Here is a 7500-nt window from a genome sequence, read left to right on the forward strand (position 1 = left end):
AGTAGCAAATACTCCAGCGAGGCCCTGGAGGACTGACGTGGAGAAGGGTTTCGTGTGAACAGCCGTTGCACACGAGTCAGTCGATCCTAAGCCCTAGGAGAAATCCTATGTCGATGACGGTGTTTAAATTTATTATTTTCATTAATTGAAAGCACACACCCGTCGGGCGAAAGGGAATCCGGTTCCTATTCCGGAACCCGGCAGCGGAACCGCTTAAAATTCGGGCTCTCGCAAGAGTGTTCGTCGGGGTAACCCAAAGTGACCTGGAGACGCCGACGGGAGATCCGGGAAGAGTTTTCTTTTCTGCATAAGCGTTCGAGTTCCCTGGAAACCTCTAGCAGGGAGATAGGGTTTGGAACGCGAAGAGCACCGCAGTTGCGGCGGTGTCCGGATCTTCCCCTCGGACCTTGAAAATCCAGGAGAGGGCCACGTGGAGCTGTCGCGCCGGTTCGTACCCATATCCGCAGCAGGTCTCCAAGGTAAAGAGCCTCTAGTCGATAAAATAATGTAGGTAAGGGAAGTCGGCAAATTGGATCCGTAACTTCGGAATAAGGATTGGCTCTGAGGAGCGGGGCGTGTCGGGCTTGGTCGGGAAGCGGGTGCGGCTGACGTGCCGGGCCTGGGCGAGGTTCAACTTTGCGGCGGTTTGCGCGCGTGCATCGCGTTCGCGGTGTGCGCGTCGTAAATTTGTCGCGGAGGGCGACCGAGCTCGGTACCGTGCCTTGGCCTCCCGCGGATCTTCCTTGCTGCGAGGCTTACGTGACGGTTCCGCCGTTGCGTTCGTTCTCTTCGGCCGCCATTTAACGCTCAGCTCAGAACTGGCACGGACCAGGGGAATCCGACTGTCTAATTAAAACAAAGCATTGCGATGGCCCTCGCGGGTGATGACGCAATGTGATTTCTGCCCAGTGCTCTGAATGTCAACGTGAAGAAATTCAAGCAAGCGCGGGTAAACGGCAGGAGTAACTATGACTCTCTTAACTATGACTCTCTTTTTGGCGCTCAAGTTCCCACGTCCACGTCGTGAGCGCCGGGCAACGGCATCAAGTTTATCTAGATGCCGGCGAACGGGAACAAAAATGCGAGCTAGGGTTACCAGCCCTTGTGAGCATATATATGTGTTGGTCCAAGAAATACAACTCAGCCTCGGATGAAAAATGCTGGCCAGTCCACTGACTGCGCTGTGCCAACGCTTTCGAGCCCTGAGCCTGGGCCAGCTGATCCTGGTGAAGATCAGGAGGGATACCTTTGCAGGTTCCCGGGCTGTGACAGAAGGTTTGCGAAACTGAATGGACGTGGCCTGCATGAGAAAAGGGGTCACCCTGACTGGTTTGATGAGAGGAGACTTAATGAGAATCCGAGGCGTAATGAGATGTGGTCGGAAGAGGAAAAGCGACTGCTCGCAAGGAAAGAGGCTGAACTGATGAGTGCTGATCCTAGAGTTGCGAGGAGAATAAACCTGGTTCTCCATGAGTTCTTTGAGGGTAGAACCTTTGACTCGCTTAAGAGCCAGAGAAAGAGAGCGGACCATAAGGAGCTGGTTGCTCACTACACCAATGAGCTACAGCGACGAGGGGAGGAGAATGTGGAGTCTGGTAATGAGGAGGGCATGCCTGAAAACCAAGCGCAGCGGAACTCTGAAGACTCATTTATTGAGTACTTTGGATCTCTTCAGCCGTTAGACGAGGATGCATTCTTCTCCAATCGTATGAATAACTTATGCCAGATGGTTCTGAGAGTAAGCAAAGAAGAAGTGGCTGTCGAGGTAGCTCTTATTATGAGGGAGGCTTTTCCGCCTGAAGGGAGGAGAGAGCAGAGTGTTGGGCATCGGCGTGAGCAGTGGATGCCGAGGAGTCGAAAGGAGTGCAGAAGGGCGGAGTTTGCTAGGGTCCAGGACCTATGGAGGAAGAATCCCTCTCAGTGTGCAAAGAGAGTGGTAAACGACCAGCTGACTCAGACTCCGGGATTGCCCATTGAAATAATGGAGCCTTTCTGGAGGACAGTCATGACTACTGAAAAGCAGTGTGTCCCACGAATAACGAGAGGAGATGATGAGGTTAAACCGAACTTATGGTTGCCAATAACCCCTGATGAGATCAAGAGGGCATTTCCTCCCACTGGGACTGCTTCAGGTTTGGACGGAGTCAGGGTCAAGGACATTAGAAGGGTCCCAAGAGAATGGCTGGTGAGGCTGTTCAATGTCTTTATGTGGTGCGAACAGATGCCAGAGGACTTGTGCATGTCTAGGACTGTTCTGCTGCCCAAGAAGAAGGAGGCAGTAACACCAGGAGACTATCGACCGATAGCGATATCGTCAGTCATCTCAAGGACGTTTCATAAGGTATTGGCCAATAGATTAAACACCGTGGAGCTTGACCAGAGACAGAGAGCGTTCAGACCAACGGACGGCTGCTCTGATAATATCATGTTGCTTGACCTTGTGCTCAAATACCATCATGAAAGACACAAGCAAGTATACCTGGCAACGCTTGATATGGCCAAGGCCTTTGACTCGGTCTCTTTCGGGGCCCTGGATCGTGTCCTGACTGCTAAAGGCGTGCCTGAGAGGATGAGAGCTTACATCCTTAATATTTACCGTCGGAGTAGCACAGTGCTGCAACACGGAGGATGGACCTCTCAGAAAATACGCCCAACGTGTGGTGTCAAGCAGGGCGATCCGTTGTCGCCGATATTATTCAACTTTGTGATTGATGAGCTCCTAAAGATGGTCAACCCGGAAATAGGAGTAAACATGGAAGGTCTCAGGGTTGATGTGATGGCGTTTGCGGATGATCTGGTGCTGGCAGCGTCATCTAAAGTGGGGCTGCAGACACTTATAGATCAGTCGGCTGACTTCCTATACACGTGTGGTTTGGAGGCAAACGCTGGCAAATGCGCAACGGTGGCAATTAAAAGTGTGCCTAAATTGAAGACCACGGCCGTTGATGCTCATTGCACTTTTAGTGTGAGAGGCAGAAACATTCCTGCTTTGAAAAGGTCAGAGGAATGGAGATACTTGGGTGTCCAATTCAATGCCTCGGGCCGAGTGTGGTCCAACGCAAAGGAGAAGCTCCTACAGCAGATCGAGCTGCTTTCAAAAGCCCCGTTAAAGCCTCAGCAAAGGTTGTGGGCTATAAGGACTATTGTCATCCCAAGCCTATTTTACCAGCTTACGCTTGGAAGGGTGACATTTGGTTACCTCAAGGCTTTGGATAAGAAGGTGCGTGAAGCGGTGAGATCTTGGATCCACTTGCCTCATGATTGTCCGAACGCTTACTTCCATGCCCAAATAAAGGATGGTGGCTTGGGATTGCCCTCTTTTAGGTGGAGAGCCCCGCTTGACAGAAGAAATAGGCTTATGGCACTACAAAAATCGACATATGTCGAGGGTGCCGTGGCTATAGAGTATCTGGAGAGAGAAATTCGAGCGGCTGAAGTAAGGCTGAAGGGTAGTGATAGAAATATCCTAGATACGTCAAAGAAGATCGACGAACATTGGGCAAGGTCCCTATATGGGCGTGTTGATGGTAACCCCTTGAAGGAATCAAGCCGAGTAAAAGGCCAGCATGGATGGTTAGCGAAACCTACGCGATTCCTCACAGGAAAGGACTTCGTGATGACAACAAAGGTTCGCATAAACGCCCTCCCAACAAAGTCAAGAACAGGCCGAGGAAGAACTACGGATCGATACTGCCGCGCTGGTTGCCAGAATATTGAGACTATGAACCATATCTCTCAGCAGTGCTTCCGTACCCATGACATAAGAATAAGACGTCACGACGCTGTCTGTGGGTACATTAAGCGACGACTATGTAGGATGGGGTTCGAGGTCAAGGAGGAGCCAAGGTACAATACTGAGGAAGGCTTAAAGAAGCCGGATCTCGTAGCCACCTTGGGTACCAAAACGTTGGTACTGGACGCACAGGTAGTGTCGGAACTCGTTGATCTGGATCAAGCAAACAAGAAGAAAGTTAGCTACTACAACAACAACACCAGCCTCATAAGGAACATCAAGGAAACGGAGAAGTCGCGGGAGCTTCAAGTCTGCGGAATTACTTTGAATTGGCGTGGAGTCTGGAGCAAGGCATCTGTTGAGTCTCTTCGAAGTCAAGGAGTGGTCAGGGACGAAGATCTGACTGTCATCTCATCAAGGGTACTGATTGGATCTGTCTCAGCTTGGAACAGATTTAATCAGACGACATCGGTGGTGGTTTGGAAGGAGAGAGGAAGGACTAGGACTGGGATTGGTTAGGTTTAGGTGCAAGGGCTTGCTAGTCTTCTTAGAAATAAGAATAATGTTGTAAAATATAATAAATATTATACAATTAAAAAAAAAAATATAGGGGCGAAAGACTAATCGAACCATCTAGTAGCTGGTTCCCTCCGAAGTTTCCCTCAGGATAGCTGGCACTCGTAATTTCGAGTTTCATCTGGTAAAGCGAATGATTAGAGGCCTTGGGGCCGAAACGACCTCAACCTATTCTCAAACTTTAAATGGGTGAGATCTCTGGCTTGCTTGAATATTGAAGCCATGAGATTTATATACAAAAAAAAAAAGAATCAGAGTGCCAAGTGGGCCAATTTTGGTAAGCAGAACTGGCGCTGTGGGATGAACCAAACGCCGAGTTAAGGCGCCAAAGTCGACGCTTATGGGATACCATGAAAGGCGTTGGTTGCTTAAGACAGCAGGACGGTGGCCATGGAAGTCGGAATCCGCTAAGGAGTGTGTAACAACTCACCTGCCGAAGCAACTAGCCCTGAAAATGGATGGCGCTGAAGCGTCGCGCCTATACTCGGCCGTCAGCGGCAAGTGGGGCGTTGTAAAAGCAATTTTACAACGTCATGAAGCTCTGACGAGTAGGAGGGTCGCGGCGGTGTGCGCAGAAGGGTCTGGGCGTGAGCCTGCCTGGAGCCGCCGTCGGTGCAGATCTTGGTGGTAGTAGCAAATACTCCAGCGAGGCCCTGGAGGACTGACGTGGAGAAGGGTTTCGTGTGAACAGCCGTTGCACACGAGTCAGTCGATCCTAAGCCCTAGGAGAAATCCTATGTCGATGACGGTGTTTAAATTTATTATTTTCATTAATTGAAAGCACACACCCGTCGGGCGAAAGGGAATCCGGTTCCTATTCCGGAACCCGGCAGCGGAACCGCTTAAAATTCGGGCTCTCGCAAGAGTGTTCGTCGGGGTAACCCAAAGTGACCTGGAGACGCCGACGGGAGATCCGGGAAGAGTTTTCTTTTCTGCATAAGCGTTCGAGTTCCCTGGAAACCTCTAGCAGGGAGATAGGGTTTGGAACGCGAAGAGCACCGCAGTTGCGGCGGTGTCCGGATCTTCCCCTCGGACCTTGAAAATCCAGGAGAGGGCCACGTGGAGCTGTCGCGCCGGTTCGTACCCATATCCGCAGCAGGTCTCCAAGGTAAAGAGCCTCTAGTCGATAAAATAATGTAGGTAAGGGAAGTCGGCAAATTGGATCCGTAACTTCGGAATAAGGATTGGCTCTGAGGAGCGGGGCGTGTCGGGCTTGGTCGGGAAGCGGGTGCGGCTGACGTGCCGGGCCTGGGCGAGGTTCAACTTTGCGGCGGTTTGCGCGCGTGCATCGCGTTCGCGGTGTGCGCGTCGTAAATTTGTCGCGGAGGGCGACCGAGCTCGGTACCGTGCCTTGGCCTCCCGCGGATCTTCCTTGCTGCGAGGCTTACGTGACGGTTCCGCCGTTGCGTTCGTTCTCTTCGGCCGCCATTTAACGCTCAGCTCAGAACTGGCACGGACCAGGGGAATCCGACTGTCTAATTAAAACAAAGCATTGCGATGGCCCTCGCGGGTGATGACGCAATGTGATTTCTGCCCAGTGCTCTGAATGTCAACGTGAAGAAATTCAAGCAAGCGCGGGTAAACGGCGGGAGTAACTATGACTCTCTTAAGGCAGGCGCCCTGGTCTTAACTGATTGGGGTCGGGCTTGACGTACCCGCCTACGCTGAGTTAGTTCGCCACAAGGTTGCAGCCCAACCATGTACCTTCTCCCTTGCCTTAGGGCGGTGGTGAACTGGTGTCTGTTCCTGGGTTTTGGCTTGGGACAGGCGTCTAGGGAGTGGTTTTTACGGGGCGGCGGGTTGCCATCCCGTCGCTCTTTGATCTTGCAGGCACGTCTAACGGAAACAATGAAAATATGGATGTCCGGCGTGTGCCTCGGAGCGCCGGACCTGCAAACCTTGCTGACAATCGGCCGGTTGCTGCTCGCCTCCGGTCGAGGGTCCAGACTTCTGCCCTATCCCGAGAGGTTCTACCAGAAGGCGAACCAGATCTTGGCCAACAGCAGCCACACATAATACAGCCAATATCACCTGAGCGTGTACCTCCGGACAATTATTGTCAGGAGTGTAACCGGTATTTCCGTGGAGCGTCCGGTCTTAAAATCCATCGGAGCAGAGTCCACCCGAATTGGCGTCCCTTTATACCACAGCCGGATCCTTTGGTCCCCGATCCGACTCTGGCGGGCGATTTCATCTGCCCGGAGTGTGGACACCATTTTTCCACTAAGATCGGTTTAGGGGTACATAGGCGCCGTGCTCATCCTGAAGAGGTCAATGCGGAGATCATCGTCCAGGGCCAGACGAAGGCGCGGTGGTCGCCGGAGGAGCGCCGTTTGCTGGCTCGTGAGGAGGCAGTCGCTACAGTGAGAGGAGATGTTCGATATATGAATCAGCATCTTCTCGAATTGTTTCCTGAGAGGACCCTTGAAGCCTTGAAGGGACAGCGTAGAAATCCAGAGTATAGGGCGCTTGTAGAGGCGGCTATACGGGATATTCGGGCTGTGCAACCGGCGCCTGCAGAAGAAGCAGGTGCTGAGAGCGATGTGTCTTCCGAATACGAGTCGGCTAGCGAAGAGGTTCCGCCTTCGTCGCCGCGGCGGAGTCGGGCCACTGTGAGACTGAGCGACCAGTATGTGAGCATACCCTCGGCAGTTCGGGATCTTATCCCCGTAGTCGAGCAGGTCAACGGTTGGCATTCCGAAGTACTGGTACGGGTGGCTAAAAACCTCCTCTCCGGTGAAGAAGTCAATCGTCAGCTTTGCAACTGGTATAGTTTGGTGTTTCCTCCGCCTCACAGGGCACCGCAGAGGCCCCGAAGGATTGGGAGGGGCGCACCGGCTAGCAGAAGGAGGGAACGACGGCGGGAATATGCTCGTGTGCAGAATATGTTTAAAAAAAAAAAAAAAACATATGAGCCGGGCAGCAAGGGAGGTGTTGGATGGGACACCTGAGGTGCGGTCACCTGGTATAGCGGAAATGTCTGCATATTGGGAACCTATCCTCAGACAAGAATCCGTACCGTTCCCTCCCTCGCCAAAGCCGCATGAACGCGAAGATCTGGCGTATGTGTGGCACCCGATAACTTGCGAAGAGACTATCGCAGTGTCCATCCTTTTGTCGTCGGCCCCAGGGATTGATGGCGTGACCGTCCGGGTATGGAGGGCTGTACCTGCGTGCGTGAAAGCCCTTTT

General features: G+C 52.4%; 1 pseudogene; it reads left to right on the forward strand.

The window, feature by feature from the left end:
- The window catches only part of LOC149375901 (large subunit ribosomal RNA), a 2334-nt pseudogene extending 1838 nt beyond the window's left edge, over window positions 1-496 (forward strand).
- The last annotated feature ends 7004 nt before the right edge of the window (window positions 497-7500 follow it).

The sequence above is a fragment of the Copidosoma floridanum genome, unplaced genomic scaffold (genome assembly GCF_036245765.1).
Source record: "Copidosoma floridanum isolate Cflo_tuat_1 unplaced genomic scaffold, Cflo_Japanese_pri ptg000002l, whole genome shotgun sequence".
In the NCBI taxonomy this organism is placed as follows: domain Eukaryota; kingdom Metazoa; phylum Arthropoda; class Insecta; order Hymenoptera; family Encyrtidae; genus Copidosoma; species Copidosoma floridanum.